Source organism: Amblyomma maculatum, chromosome 2 (genome assembly GCF_055883805.1).
Source record: "Amblyomma maculatum isolate TAMU_Amacu chromosome 2, ASM5588380v1, whole genome shotgun sequence".
NCBI lineage: Eukaryota > Metazoa > Arthropoda > Arachnida > Ixodida > Ixodidae > Amblyomma > Amblyomma maculatum.
Genome location: NC_139345.1, coordinates 148,032,589 through 148,050,175, shown reverse-complemented (window position 1 = coordinate 148,050,175; position 17,587 = coordinate 148,032,589). Strand labels below are relative to the sequence as shown.

Genomic DNA, 17,587 nt, shown 5'->3' with positions numbered 1-17,587 from the left:
TGAGCTGTTTTACCCTTATTTCTCAACTAATAATCCCCTGTAATGTCCCTCAGATTTATGTGAATTCTCGGCCATTTGAAGGAACTATATATGCTGCTAAGCCTGCACAAGGTGACGTATCATGCATGCCGCTCGGTTTTAGCGTAGGTTCGTCCTTGTCCGCTTCAGTGACGCTTCCGAACTTTCTGTTCCATTGATGACTTCATTGAGAAGGCACTTGAGACGTTCGGGCTTTCGGACGAGCTATACACAGCTCCGCAGGTAGATTCACAAACAATAAGCACGCGGATGTAAATGTGAGCAGATTTCTCGCTCGCTATATACACAGTTATTCAGCGCTAGCTAAACGCCTTACACGCTGAAACTCTGCTGCATAAATTCAATAGAGCTCCTGTAATGGCAGTCATGTGAACCTATATGCTTCTATACTGTCTGAGTATTTGTATATATCTATATTTATCTATCAATCTTTATCCATTATATACCTATGCAACTGTCCATACAGGTCTATCCATATCTTATCTTTCTATATCTCGATGTCTATCTGTCGCTCCGTTTGTTGTCTATATCTCCTTTTCTGTGCACTTAATTGCCTGCCTGCTTTCTTTAGAGCACTCTACTGGATGAATGTTATCATAGGAACTTACTATATTTACAATCAAGGTTACGCAAACATTCAATGTCCAATAATTAACAGCGGCGCGCTCATCAATTGAAAGTCACCGCGTTGTGCTCGTCTCCTGGGAGGTTTGTCTCGTTTATATGAAAATACGTCCTCATAAAAGTCACATGCCTCGTAGCAACGGCAAAGCTAGCGGTAGATTGTGAGAGGGAGTGAGGAAAAGAGCCACCTGGGTGTGCAACACCTCACAAACGGGGGGAGGTTAACGCGTCGATCCTCCGCAGGTGCTTCTCCCGCAACACCGTGTGCACACGTGTACGTAACTGCCACCGCAGGCACCGCCTCACTAATTGCGACCGGAAAGCGCAGGCGCTTAATGTACGGGGTGCGCCGTCCCCGCCGATAAGCATTAATTGGCCCATGGTGATCGGTTGCGCGTGAAGTCTCCGCGACCGGCAGGAGTTCACACGCGTTGCAGGAGAGCTCATTAAAAAACGCATTCCTGCTCCTTCGGACGACACTTTGTTATACAAGAGCTTCCGGCTGCGTGACCCTGTCCACGGCGCACCTTAGCCCCCACGGGCTGTGACATAAGAATTAGTGTACTAGCAGCAGTGCTATAGACTGCCCTTGAAACTAACAGCGCTAGAAAGTGTCCTGCCTCTCGCTTATCTCTATCGTGGGGATATATGATGAACGATGAACGTGAGAATAAAGGGCATGACGTGAAGGAGGCAACGGTACTGCGCAGGTCAGTCACCATGCCGGAGCGCATACACCTGCCATTACAGACGTGCGGATGATCGGACGAATGTGTTCAAAGCGACCCACCGTGTGGTGCAGTGGTTATAGGGCACTCGACTACGGTGCTTATAAGGATGCGTGATCGAATCTTGCCCGCAGCGGCCGCTTTTTGATGAAGGCGGAAAGCAAGTCGCCTATGAAAGACACTCGGTGTCTATTATATAGCCTGGGTTGCTTTGGAACGTTAAACCTCATAAACCAAACCAAATCGAGTGTGTTCGAAACCTGCTTACACGTGACGGACGAGGGGATAGAAGAGCAAATTGTCGTCGATTAGGGGATGGCTGCGCAGGATATATGGATTCTTCAAGTTTGCTTCTATTCCACTGCTTTTCTCGCTTTGTTATTTTGGGTAAATCTTTTTCGTGGCTCTCAACATATTTACTCATCTGGAGGATGAATGTCAAAGAATACGTGTACTGAAAGCTGGAAGTGGATATTTAAAAGCTTTCTTGTATTGCATATATAATTGCAAAAAAAGAAAAAAAGGAAAAAAGGAAATATTGGTAATGCTACGGACACAACATCCGTATAAGCACGTCATGCAGTCCCTTACGCGTTTCACTGCATACGTACTGAACTACTACGATATGCGTAGTGCAAGCACATGAGGCGAATTTTTCAAAGCTCGGCACTCTTATAACAACAAACGCAATAAATTTTCCCTCATTCATTGATGCGTTTCCGACACCCTGATGACGAGGGACGATGCAAAGAGGGAAGTGGTACGTATAAAAAAGGTTCACTGGTTGGAGGGCAACGGGGACGGCATAATGCGTATAGGCAAAATATTGCTCTACAGAGTTCGTAAGAAGAGTTAGAAGAAATTTAAGGACTACCCAAGAATGCAAAACTTCTAAACCACAAAGAACGCCAATAAAAGTAAGGAAGCACATTTATTTTATTTGTTTATTTATTTTCAATAATGTCAGTCTCAACTGAGACCAAAGCAGTCGGGCAAACAAAATTGAAATAACATGGTATTTTCAACAGTTCACTCATGAATTGCGTATAATAGGCCAAACAAAGGTGAATGGAAAAGGGCAAATTTGGTTAGGAACAATAAAAATAACAAGCAAACAAAAACACTCGAAAAAGTATTACATATCTAATAGCCAGGTGTATCATCAGATTGGCAACATGATAATAGTAACAGTGTTAGAGAAACAATGAAAATAAATTCCCTTCAGGATAGAAATCCAATCAATGTTTGCGAGGCGTTTGAATGGTTAGCCAAGAGAATGACTGATTGCATGACATGAATTCCAGTCGTGACGTGAATTGTGATAACGATTCTGCCGAAATGGTGAAAAGATCTAAGGTATTCCACTCTCTAGACATGGTGGGGGGGGGGGGGGGGGGGGGAGGGGGGGGCAAAGTAGGAATACATGAACGTGTCGTTGTGGCATGAGTATAATGTTATAGTACGTGCGTGTTTATGTCTTGATGGTCGCAGGAGTGTGCGAGAGCGATATGTATTTTTCAAGGTCTTTCTTATAGCTGATCCACGACGGATCAGTTGAAATAAAAATTTGAGTCGTGCTAGTTGCGCTCTGGATGACAGCGTCGCTAAGCCCGAAATAGCTGCAAGCTTAGTCAGTGAATCAGTGCGCTTATATTTGTTACGAATAAACCGCAATGCTTTACGCTGTACTTTTTATAGCTTATTTACATTAGTCACTGAATGAGCTATAGAGGAAGCCAGACTGTATTAGCGTACTCTAAAACTGGTCTAACGAAAGCAGTATATGTAAGAAGCTTAGTTGACGTAGGTGCGAGGCGCAGATGCATCTTCGGAGAAAAAATAGTTAGCCTAATGCTGTCCGAGGTGATATTAGCGATGTGTGCGTCCCATCTTAGGTCAGAAGTTAGTGTGATGCCTAAGTTCTTATGCTGATGAACTTTGGTCAGTATTTCACCTTTAATATAGTATGGGAAGTCGTCAGGTCGCTGTTTTCTTGCTATTGTCATGCAAGCTGATTTTGTTGTATTTATCGTCATTTGCCATTTTTGGCACCATTCGGTTAGCTTGTCCAGTGAGTCATCCAGTGAAATATAATCTTCGTACCCGTTACTAGTTTTGAAGACAATGCGGTCATCGGCGTAGAGTGACGTTGCAATCGATATTCTTGGTAATATCGTTAATGAAAACTAAAAATAATAGTTATAAATAATAATTTACTATACATAAGGAAATTAAAACCCGAAAAGAAAGTATTACATGAGATGAAAACTTGAGAGACATATATTTGCTCTTTTGTTTTCTTGTTAAAAGGCTTCCTGTCTTTTGTCTTCGTAACTAGAAGCAAAATAGAAAAAAATTGACGGCTTCTGAATAATGCTTCCATTCTGTGAAGGCGAAAGCACGAATGTCTCATCGTGAATCTTGTTTTTGTTCTTTAATTTTACTTTTTTCAATTAAATGTTTTTACATTTAGATTATTTTTCTTTCTATGAGTTTGAGTTTTGCTACGAGGTTCAGCGACCAAGCCGCATCAGCGAGCTTGAGTTGCCTATATCGTCGCTCGCATGTTCGAATCGCGCTTATAACCCAAATTAATTACTTAAAAGAAACAATTACTTTTTGTAGTTAAATCATTTGATATATAGGGTGCGGCGCACTTTATTCGCTCTAAACGCCAAGGTTCAGGTGTCAGACAGACCAAGAAACCCTTTAGAATTAGGCGTCGGCTGTTGATTGGTCTCCGCTGCCTGACGACGTCATACTCCTGCTGCCCCAAACAGACTTTTCAGGCCACTTTTTCTGGGCTGTATAATGATGTAGTACATGATAGAATATAAGAATGTCGCTTTAATAGATAAGAAGGTCGGGTTTTAATGCAGCGAAACCGGGTGAGGCGTGTGAAAATGTTTTTGCACTATGATGAATGGTTTTAATCACACGCTGTGAGATCGGCTGCGGCGTATATATATACCTGCGAGATTCACTCGCTTTCCTCTAGGAATTCCTGGACGTGAATTCGTTTTGACGGCTTCTTTTCTCCAGAGCTCGACAGTGACGAAGAGATTCGTCACTGTGTCTGAATATGATGAGCAGAGTTTTCCTATTGAAAATGTTGTCCGGGTAAACCTAAAACTGAACAAAGTAAATTCATTTATTTGGCCGTGCTTTCGCATGGGTTAACGATATAGCCACTTTAAACCTCTGGTGCTTCCACAGAAACTCCAGGTATGATGAAAGCCTTCACTCACTCTCACTCACTCACTCACTCACTCACTCACTCACTCACTCACTCACTCACTCACTCACTCACTCACTCACTCACTCACTCACTCACTCACTCACTCACTCACTCACTCACAAACGCCCATAATAGCGTCATTACCGAGCACAGTGTCGCACCGCCTAAGGCAAATTTCAGGGAGGCGGCAACCAGCGTGGACAGGCTCGGATGTCTTGCACGATCGATGCCGCCGGTTGCAGGCATGCCGCGCCGAGCGTTTCGAGGCACGGCCCGCTGCGTCGCGTCTCCGACATACAGCCCGTCCAGAACTGCGCCTTGACTCGCACTGCGTTGCTTCCTCGTCTGTACACGCACGCACGCAGCCTTCCTTTTCCTTCACAGCCACTGAGAAGCCTACACCCCTTCTAGATCATTGCCGTGAGTGCAACGGTGTACATACACGCAGACTTGCTCTCGGTATACGCATCCCCTCACCTCCCTTGGTCTTCTCACGCGAAGTCCCTACCCCCTCTCCCTACCAGCTTTCCCTTCGGCAAGATTTCGCCATCTTTGGCATCGATTTCCAGAGGCACAGTGGCTCCTCCTCCACCTCGTTTTTTTTCTCCTTTTCCTTTCTTCCCTGCATCTCTGCCGGTGACATCTTTCCTTTCCACAAACTTTTTGGCCTAGACAAGTTGGTCGCACAGAGCTTCTTTTGATGCCTAGAAACACATAATCAGAGCAAAGCAAAAACCTAGCAGAGCAACGGTCATAACAGAGAGATCCTCATATCGAAGAAAAAGGCGTGCCGACGAAGGAGCCAGTTAGAGATTATCGAAACACTGAAATGGTCGGCTGGTATTGATTCACCGGGACGACTGAGCGAGGTGAGGAGAGAGAAGCAAAGAAAAAAAATGAACGAAAGAAGAATGGTACGCTGATACTAGTGAGTATAATAAAAAAAAATTGATGGCAAAGGTATATAAATATACTACAGCCGTATAGTATCAGCAAGGAATGGCATCAAATTGAGCTTTTCCTCGCTGAGCGTTACAAGTTTATTTTTCAAAATTGCTGCTGAATGAAATGCAACTATATAATTAAAGCATACAGTGAATTAAAGCTAGCTTCGCTGTGCTAAAACGACGTCACTTTCACCATCAGTGCCAGGTGACAGCTTCAGCAGTTCATTTTAATGAGGCAAGCCTGGCCGCATGCATCGTTGGAGGAAGTGCATTTGTGCATAAAAACAGGGAATTGAGGCAATCATAATATTTTAAAGAGCCTTCAGGCCTATACTACATATAACGGCTACCTGTTCCAACTATATGCTGGTTGTTTAATTGCCATGGTAAGCCATCAAATATTCGAGGCAGTTTTATGACTTTGAATGGGTTCTTTATTCATTGGAACACATTTCACAATGATGCTAATTACGTCCTTGAAAATCGGTAAATATAACTGCCACAGCACTAATTACTTCTCCCTTAAAGTGAGAACATTAAATAAGGTACAATTTCTTCTCCAGAATAATGCAATTACTTTCGAAATATTTTCTGATTTTCATCCATGCCCAAATATTAAGTAAACAGTCGTGAACAAAACAACAAACAATCACCAGGCGAGAAGCACACATTCTTTCGTCTTCGCGCCAAATTCCATCCTAGACAACTGTTTCCTCTACCTTTCTCATCGCATGCGCTATTACAAAGATAAGACAAGAACAAAAAAAAGAAAGAAAGAAAGAAAGAAGGAAAGAAAGAAAGAAAGAAGAAAACAAACGAGGAAAACAAAATCTTGGTCGCACACTAGTCACCTTTATTGCATTCAAGACAAGAACGAGCGGCGAAAAAAAGAGCTTTGCTGCGCCATGCATAGCTGCTTGCACCAATTGAAGCTCCCCAGGGAGTCTATTTCTTGCTTCTCAGGTACGAGGAATCAAACACGAGTGCCTGCGCTTGGTAATTAATGTTCACGCCATGCTCATTTCTATCATTTCCAATAAAAAAATATCAGCCAATTCGCCTTTAATAATTATTTAACTCGGCGAATGAATATAAGTACCCGAATTTAGGCCAGCTAATGCTCAGCAACCTTATATTGTACAGTGTCTGTAAAATCGATATGGTTACCTGATTACTGCTTCTCCTATCAACTTTTTCTATTTTGCCTCATGCAGAAAGGAAATGAAGTGGTTTGATTCGCTCAAAGATTTCGCGCTTCATTGTCATTTATCATCCTTCGCCTCATCAGGTGTTGTTTTCAGAGTAAACGGTGTCATATATGACGTAATACCCTTTATTTAGGTCATTGCTGCGCTAAAATAGGAAGTAAATCAGTGATACCGTCTTACCCACATAAACACGCAATAAAGATTGGCTCAGAGAGCATGGAATTATCCGCTTTTCTGCAATGCGCATGCTCATTGCACCGCTACAAACTCCTCAGCGGAAGGCTTCTTTTGGTGGGCGCAAGGTTAGTAATCAGCGCTGTTGGCGAAGATCGACATCCTTGCAGCTGAAATGACGTGCACTCCTCAAAGGTGAGAGCGGCGAAGGAAAGCATATAAGCGCTGCTTGAATGGTGGAATTGATGAAAGACCGCATGCCAGGAAAATAAAGGACAAGGATATATGAAAAAGGCACAGGTGAAATAAAAAAAAAAAAACGCTGGCTTTCCTTCCGAACGACACCGTTTGTGTTCATCAATCTTTGGCCCCCTTTTGTGGAAAATCCAAGGCCCTCTGACGGGTCAATGCGGAAGTGAACATACCGCTTCCATGTTGGTTCCCGGTCGCGTGTGCCTCGGCGGATGCTTCAGCTGACGCCTAAATATAACGTACTGGACCGAAAGGATCGATGTTCGGGCCGAGGTCACGATCGCGGGATGTTAGCACTCGCGGACTGTCGGACATGGGAGTGGCTGCACCTCATGTTGGAACGAAAATTGCAAGAAACCGCTCCCAGATTACTTGCATCAAGGCGTATTTGCGTCGATACATGAACGTCGGTGATTCTTTTCTACACATAATAATCCCCTTATATATATATACATATATATATATATATATATATATATATATATATATATATATATATATATATATATATATATATATATATATATATATATATATATATATATATATATATATATATATATATACGTGTGTTGGTGAGTTATGTACCTTGTGCTTTCATACGTTTTTGAATTTTATGTAAATGCAGGCCACTCCTGCTTGGGCGCTCAGCCTCAGTATGTTCAATATATATATATATATATATATATATATATATATATATTGAACATACTGAGGCTGAGCGTATATACTTATACTCTCGCGCTCATATATTAACAAGCTTTGGTCGTTGGTATTGATTGACCTGTAGCAATGTATCAGTGGTATTTGGTTTTAGGACCTCAGCGGCGAATTTTTACGGATTTTCATAGAGAAGGAATGTTAACACATCGGTGTGCTCTGCGATGCGTGTGCTAATTGAAGAACCGCAGGCGGTTGAAAACAGTCTAGATGTCTCCGTAACGCCAAACTTTATATTTCACGTCGTTCTTTCGCCACATGGAAATTTTCAACTGTTCTCAGTCTCGGGGTACAACGGGGGAGCGGCGATAACTCGATCGCGAAGAGGCATGCAGTGAAAACGCCACGCTTGATCTCCACAGCCCTGGCGGCGTCGATCATTGGAGGATAGATTTATGGCGCCTCTTTTAAAGGTGGATGTTGTTGGTGGGGGGAATGAGGAAGGCCTCGAAGCAATTAATGCAACAATGATGACACCAATGTTAGCTCGAAAAAATGCAGGTAAAATTAGCTTGTTGAACTATGCAAGTTATTTCAACTCATCATCATCATCATCATCAGCCTGACTATACCCACTGCAGGGCGAGAGCCTCTCCCATATTCCTCCAATTAACCCGGTTCTGTGCTAGCTGCATCCACTTGACCCCTGCGAACTTCTTAACCTCATCCTCCCACCTAACTTTCTGCCGCCTCCTGCTACGCTTTCCTTCCCTTGGAATCCAGTTTGCTACCCTAAGCCACCATCGGTTATCCTCTCTTCGCACTACATGTCCTGCCAACGCCCAATTCTTCTTGATTTCCACTAGAATGTCATTAACTTGAGCTATTTCTCTGACCCACTCTGCACGCTTTCTATCTCTTCATGCAACCGCTATCATTTTTTGTTCTATAGCCCTCTGCGTTGTGCTCAACTTAAGTAGAACCCTCTTGGTTAGCCTCCACGTTTCAGCCCCATAGGTGAGTACAGGTAAGATGCAACTGTTGTACACTTTCCTCTTGAGCTAAGTTGCCCCAAAATCTGAAATTAGAACAACGCTTTATATATATGTATGTATATATATATATATATATATATATATATATATACATACATACATAGTGTGACCTAGGAATAATAATAATAATCAATCAATCAATCTTTTAATGTGCGCAGGAACAACCATGTGGTCTCCGTGCTGCAGCACAAATAAAAACAAAGAAACAAAAATGAAAATGCACAAACATGTTTACACACACAGAGAGAACACAGAAGAAGAAATAAATAACACATGAAATGAAAGTGGGACGAAAAGTATCACGGAAAGAAAGCAATCAATGAGTATAGCATCACTTATATACACAGGGAGGGAATTGTTGAGCACATCACGAAAGAAAGAAAGAAAAAAAGAAAAGAACGGTAGATAGAAAGAAAAAAAAACAACAACAAATAACTGACATTGATTATAGTAATATAGAAATATACATAAAATAAACAACCATTCCAGGCGCAACAAGTGCGTGGTACTTAAAACACAGGCATGAAATACAGACTAATACAATAAAGAAATAGAATTGAACACGGGACAGTAAGATTAGAATATAAAGTTTAAAGTTGAAATATAAGTAATGCGACGGATAAAAAGCAGTTCAAAATACAGGCAGCATTGAACAGGAGTAAAAGCAAACAGTGAAGTAAATACAATATTTTAGGCTAGAAAATGGGAGTTATATGTGATAAAATACTATTTAGAATATAACGCTATGAACATCCGATATAAATGAACAGAGCGAGTTTTGGAAGATGTCAAGGTGAGGACAAAAAGAGTTAAATAACCACTGCATTCTGTCCAGAGGGGAATGGGAATGAAGAGACGGAGAAATTTGAAATGGTCTGAATTCCCTCATGCTCTTTCACGGAACGCGCACTATAGATGTACTCTAAGAGCCGAGGGCACATAATGTGTCCATGAAGGAGTTTGTACAGAAAAATGATATCAACTCTGATACGACGGCAGCGAAGAGAAGGAAGATTGAGTTGGGTGCTCCTGGTGGAGCGAGAGGAGGAAGTTGCGCAAAGAAAACGATAATGAAATATCCGTAAAAACATTTTTTGTACTCTGTCCACCTTGTCCAAGTTCGATTTGCAAGTGCCATTCCAAACAACCGACGCGTACTCCAAGAGCGGCAAGCATAAGGACAGGTACAGTTTTAAGAACGGAAGTGCAGTACGAAGCCTCTCGAAAGTCTGCAAACGACTTCTATAGTGTCCGCAAAGCCCGCTGAGCAATCCGTTTAGTATTAGAGGAGAAGCTGAGGGTGCGGTCAAAAAGTACACCAAGGTCATCAACTTCATCAACCCTGTCCAACAGCACAGAATTCACAGAATAATGGAAGAGAAAGCTATGTATTTTACGAGTAAATGAGATAACCCTGGAAGACTTGAGGGTAAGTCGATTCTTCACACACCAATCAGAAAAAGCAGAAATGTCCGATTGCAACAACAAGCAATCTTGAAATTAATGTATCACCTTGAATATTTTTATATCATCAGCATAAAGAAGAAACGAGTTCTTTATCGCCGAGGAAACATCATTAATAAAAACGGAGAAGAGAAGCGGGCCTAGTACTCAACCTTGAGGAACTCCGCTCGTTGCAGGGTAAACGAAAGAAGTCTGTCCATTGACACTGACAAAGCAGAAGCGATCAAGGAGATAGTTGCGTAGGAGGGCTGCGAGTGAGACTTCGACGCCAGAGAGTAGAAGCTTTTGAAGAAGTAGTGAGTGAGTAACAACGTCGAATGCTCTGCTCATATCACAGTATACAGTTTCAACCTGACCTCTCTGAAGGACTGCTGCAGAGGCATACGTCATAAACGTGACTAGGTTGGTAGAAGTAGAGCGACCCGACATAAAGCCAAGTTGATTCAGTACTATGACATGTTTGAGATGGAAGGAAAGTACGTTGTGCAAAGCTAATTCGAAAAGCTTAGAGGTTGCACATAGAAGAGAAATCGGACGATAATTGGAAACATCAGATTTGTTTCCAGACTTGAAGACAGGAAACACACGTGCCATTTTCCACACGCAAGGAAAGGCAGCATTTTTTAAGCAGTTAATAAATATGGCAGTCAGTACTGCATGATACAAAGATATAACTGAAGGCTTTTACTATGGCGGCTGGAATGCCATCAGGTCCAGGAGACAAAGATGGTCTCAGACGCTTAAGACTCTCAGTTATCAACTCCTCGTCAAAGAGAACGGAATTAGATAGTGCACCAGATGGGAGGAAAACGGAATCACAATGTGGATGTTTGTAAACGGAGGAAAAATGTTGGGCAAAACTGTCGGCAACATCCCGAATTTCCGACCCCTGAGAGTCAACTAAGCTGATACTCCAACTGATTTAATGGAACGCTTGCGAACGTAACGCCAGAACTGACTATAGGACGATTTGAGGCACTCCTCTCTAAAGACTCAAGATAGGAGTCGTAGTCCCGCTTGTATGCGTTTGCAAAGAGAACGCAAGCGGCGAAACTCATCTGCCCAATTGTGAAGCCCAAGGCGTTTCGCTTTACGATGGGCCCATTCCTTCCTGGTTTTCTTGAAAACCAGGAAGGGATGAGCCCAGGAAGTTCCCTTCCTGGTTTTCAAGAAAACCAGGAAGGGAACTTCCTACGCGTAGGAGTATGCAAATGTATGTACCGACTCATACCATCAAAAACTATTTCAGTGAAGCGACTGACTTGTCCGTCTGAATCATTAATGTCATTTAAAAGGGGTCAGTCAACGGAAGAGAAGAAATTCAAAAGACCGACATAATCACCACATGCATACGCGAAACGGGGTGAATTCCTCACCCGATCTGAATTAGTAGAAGGTGAGGCCTAGACAGCAGTAGTAACTAGAAGTGGAGGGTGAAATTTGTCACAGCGAGTCAGTGGTATGTCTGAACTCGAGACTCGAACACTTTCAAAATTCAAGACAGATGTCAAGAATATTACCACAGCAGTTTTCAGTGAAAATGTGTTGCTGCAAAGAGTTAAAGGCTATAAAATCAAGTAGAGTGTTACACTTGCTTATTATGTAATGACTGTTGTGAGAAGAAATAAATGAGTTCCAGTTGATACCTGGAGTATTAAAATCGCCTAAAATAAGAAGTTTGTGTTAGCTATGACGAGTTATAATATGTTCGATTGAGAGCAGAAAATCATCATAGGCTGGAGGAGGAAGATTCGGAGGAATGTAGAAAGCTTCAAGTAAAAGTTTTTCATGTCGATTTAAGGTGAGCTCAAGCCACACACATTCTTCAACATTTTCCAGATCGGAACGTCGAACAGACTTCACAGAACTGACAATAGCAATGAGCACTCCACCTCCTATTTGTTTGGGCCCTGTTTCAGGGCGGTCGCTACGAAAAACAGAGTAATTATTTGGAAAGAAATCATTGGAAGGAATATCGCTTAACAGCCAGGTTTCGGTAACCACAACAGCGGTATAAAAACAGGACAAAACGCTAGAAAAAAAATTCAGATCCCTTAGTCCGAAGACCTCGAGCGTTTTGATAATAGATGTCCAAATTAGGGGCCACTGCAATTTTAGAGTCAGTTCTGAGGGATGCAGCATATCGTCGTAAAGCTTCCCACGAAAGTCTTTATAATAATAATAATAATAATAATAATAATAATAATAATAATAATAATAATAATAATAATAATAATTGGTTCACAGGAAGGGAAAGGCGCAGTATCTGTCACACTTGTACGTGTCTGTGGATACCTGAACCTCGCTGTAAGGGAAGGGAGGATGGTGGGAGTTAAAGTGGAAAGAGAGAAAGAGGAGCCGTAGTGGAGGGCTACGGCGTAATTTCGACCACCTGGGGATCTTTAACGTGCGCTGACATCGCACAGCACACGGACACCTCTTCGTTTCGCCTCCATCCAAACGCAGCCGCCGAGGTCGAGTTTGAACCCGGGAATTCCGGACAGTACGGACAGTAGTCGGGCGTCTTACCACTGTGCCACCCCGGCCGGGCAATGTAACCTATAGGATAATCGGAGATGTTGTGTGACATCCTTATTTTAGTTTTCAGACCTATTAGTTGAGGTGAACGTCATTCCTTCCTGGTACATACATACATACATACATACATACATACATACATACATACATACATACATACATACATACATACATACATACATACATACATACATACATACATACATACATACATACATACATACATACATACATACATACATACATACATACATACATACATACATACACACACATACATGCATACATACATACATGCATGCATACTTACATACATACATACATACATACATACATACATACATACATACATACATACATACATACATACATACATACATACATACATACATACATACATACATACATACATACATACATACATATGTATGTATGTATGCATGCATGCATGCATGCATGCATGCATACATACATACATACATACATGCATACATACATACATACATGCTTGCAAATTACGAGCGCTGCGACGGAGAACAACAACGGGAGAGTAATGTTCTCCGTCGCAGTGCTCGTAATTTGCAATCATGTACCAACTAGCTCAACCTTCCGTATACATACATACATACATACATACATACATACATACATACATACATACATACATACATACATACATACATACATACATACATACATACATACATACATACGTACGTACGTACATACATACATACATACATACATACATACATACGTACGTACGTACGTACGTACGTACGTACGTACGCACGCACGCACGCACGCACGCATCCATCCATCCATCCATCCATCCATCCATCCATCCATCCATCCATCCATCCATCCATCCATCCATCCATCCATCCATCCATCCATCCATCCATCCATCCATCCATCCATCCATACATACATACATACATACATACATACATACATACATACATACATACATACATACATACATACATACATACATACATACATACATACATACATACATACATACATACATACAAGTTTTTGACACAGGCGTTCAATGTGGTGTAATGCCATGCTGAACGCTGCACAACGAATGGGTGCGTCACAATTTTGATCTGCCAGGCACGCGTTTAAGGGTACAGACGCGGAATTTATGGATGCACTAGTCAACATGTACATTGGCGATACTCATAGTGCCCCCCTCCCAGATTATGACGGAGCTCCCAACGATGAGCTGGACGCACCCATCACGGAGGCGGAGGTCAAGGCAGAAATATTGGGACTAAAAACAAAATCGGCCCCGGTCCCTGACGGGATAACTAACAAAATTTTAAGAAACCTGGATGATGACTCCATCAGCGCTCTTACTGAGTACATGCAAGCAATTTGGACTAAAGGGCTCCTGCCTCGGCAGTGGAAGTCGGCAAACGTAATTCTAATCCCAAAACCGGGAAAACCCCCGAAACTAGGAAATCTAAGACCTATTTCTCTAACCTCATGGATGGAAAAATTGATGGAGCATGTAGTCCAGACAGACACGACTGACGCGCTTTATGGAGAAACACGACCTGTGGCCGCACGAGATGGTCGGCTTTCGACCGGGTTTGAGCACGCAGGACGTGATGCTCCCACTCAAATACGACATAATCGACTCGCGTTCTAGAGACGCCAAAGTGATTCTCGGCCTGGACTTGCCAAAGGCTCTTGACAAAGTTAAACACGAAGCGATCCTCCACGGTCTCCAAGAAATCGGAGTAGGTGAACGAACATATGAATACATCAAGGACTTCTTGTCAAACAGAACTGCCTGCATAAAGTTTCAAGACATTCAGTCCCCCACAGTGAAGCTAGGGAGCAGGGGGACGCCGCAGGGCTCGGTTCTCTCCCCGTTCCTTTTCAACGTGGCAATGAGGGGCCTCCCAGAAGCTCTGAGGAGCGTAAAGGGGCTAAATTTCAGTATTTATGCGGATGACATCAATCTCTGGGTTAACCAGGGTAGTGATGCGAGCATTGAGGAGCGCCTGCAAGCGGCGGCGGACACTGTCGTAGACTACGCTGCCAGTAGGGGTCTATGATGCTCGCCGCAAAAATCAGAATTATTTGTCTATAACCCAAAGTCACTCCGATGCAAGCGCAGCTGGGAATTTGACATTAAAGTAGAAGGAAAACCAGTTCCAAACGTAGATCAGATCAGGATGTTAGGACTATTCCTTCAGGAAAATGTATATAATGATGGAACAACCAGAAAGCTAGAGGGATTCGCCACACAAGCCATTAGAATATTTAGAAGAATCGCGTTGAAAGGACGAGGCCTGAAAGAAAGAAGCTTGCTTAAACTCATCCAAGCCTACGTAATAAGTCGCGTGAGCTATGCCACGCCGTTCTTAAATATCAGGTCGGAGGAGAAAAGCAGATTAGACTATCTCATTCGACGGTGCCTAAAGAGGGCCCTGGGCTTACCAATTACCACATCCACAGAGAAGATCCTTTCTATGGGAGTGCACAATAGCTGGGACGAAATAGCGGAGGCTGTCAGAGTTTCGCAGCTGGAAAGATTAAGTCGAACGACCACGGGCAGAACTATACTCGAAATGGTAGGCCTGCAGACAGATAAGGGACTACGAGAAAAATCAAGTATCCCACAGGACTGCCGAGAAAATCCAAACATTCCCCCACCCCCCTCCCCCTCCGCCGTAACATGCATCCCATATTCAACACAGAGAGGAGGGAGAAGAGAGCAGAAGCACTAATCAGACGCTTCGATTCGATGGACAGCAAGTCGTTTGCGTACGTGGATGCGGCAAGTGGCAAAACGGGGGCGGCGATCGCCTCGGTGGTCAACGGCCGAGTTGCCCCGGTATCAGCCGCCACCATTACAAGCCGCAACGCCGAAACGGCTGAAGAAGTTGCAATAGCGCTCGCTTGCGTCGGAACAGAAGTCAATTTCATAATCAGCGATAGCAAAACGGCTATTTGGAATTTTGGAAAGGGTAGGGTCTCGCCGGAAGCGGCAAGGATTCTGGCCAGTAGACGACTAAACAGGAAAATTCGCCTAATTTCGACCCCTGCACACACGTCCGTTCCTGGCAACGAAGCGGCCTATGAGTTAGCCCGAGCTCTCTACTTCCGGGTAACTGTGGAGCCGCCCGATTGCCGGAACATGAACGAGCGTCTGCAAAATTATACGGAGATTCTTCAAAATTACAGGTTAAGCAGGAGACTGGTGCCACCACCGGATAAAAGTCTAAACAATAGGGAGGCAGTCGCATGGCGGCGCCTGCAAGCTGGGAACTTTGTAAACCCGGTCTGGGCATATTATGTCCAGATGGAAGATAGGAGAAACGATAAATGCAAGCACTGTGGGGAGAGAGGGACCCTCGACCATATAATCTGGGAATGTACTAGCTCCCCAGGGGCTAAAACAAATATAAATTGTAGAGAAGCCTGGGAAGCCCTGCTGCGGAGCGAGGTCCCTGCTCCACAGCTACAAGCCATCCGCCTGGCGGAAGAAGCCGCGAAGAGCCAAGACCTCTTTGCCTGCTTCTGATCGCGGAGGTCTCTGCTCCCGTCCCTTAGGCCTGCGTGCCGGGGGCAGGAATTGGGGGCATCCTGATCAGGTGGAAAATAAAGTTATCATCATCATCATCATCATCTGAAATCACGTGAATAGTTTTCGGACACGTCTCGCAAATCTGTCGGCTACACCTTTTCGACCTAACGAGCTCTATATATGCGCTTGGTGCAGTACTTACTCGCATGCCTGAGCCTGCGAGTGTGTTTACGAGTCTTCTTTTCTCGGGAGGGGGAGTTGCAGTGGATGCATGTTGTTTATATTATGGCATGGTCTCCCTATAGCTGTTACGACATGGACTCGGCTTCAAGCACATAGCGACACTATTGATAAGAAGTTAGGAACGGGTCAAATTTTCTTTGATGATCGTCTGAGTGGCATGGCAAGGCAATGTACCATTGTATACTGCTCTGAGTCGCGACAACGGTGAAAATGGTGAAGTTGAACCTCCAGTCGTGGGTATTTTACGCGTTATGAGTTTCCGTACGGTGGAGGAGGGGGAAGAATAAACAAGTTTATTGTCGGTATATATTTTACTCCCAGGTGGAATCCCTAGTCTTAGCCCTCATAGGTGCCGGCTACCAAGTTCGCTTGTGCTATCAGCCATTTCTGACCAGCAGCCGTGAGTGGAGCACACTGGCGCATTAAATAATACCCTCGCTTGCTGGTCGGCCGCCAGTAACTCTCTTAGATTTTCTGTACCGCCAGAAGGGACAACTGAGCCGCGGTGCGTGGATTCTTATTACAAGACTCTGGACAACATATGTCAGTGCACGTTAAGAACCCCAGGTGGTAGAAATTTCCGGAGTTGTCCACTACGGCTTCTTCAAACCTTGACTCTCTTTGGGACGTTAGACCCTTCAAACCAAACCTATTCTACAAGCTATAGGGAAGGCGGGGAAATAGACGGTCGACTCAGATATGAAGACGAATTTACAAAACCTAGACAATAATAGAGCAAGACGTTTTTGTGCCGCATGAATGCTGCCTGTCGATGGTGATGTGATGTGATGTGATGGTGGCAAGTTTAGTCCGGAGCGGTCATCCTCAAGTCACGTCTCTCCATGTGTTGCCAAGAAGGGGGAAGGT

At 43.5% G+C, this 17,587-nt stretch overlaps 1 long non-coding RNA gene across 1 annotated transcript in view; it reads right to left on the bottom strand.

The window, feature by feature from the left end:
• LOC146200143 (uncharacterized) overlaps positions 1 to 17,587 on the bottom strand; it is a 520,757-nt gene that overhangs the window by 216,170 nt on the left and 287,000 nt on the right. The gene's annotated exons all lie outside the window — the stretch shown is intronic.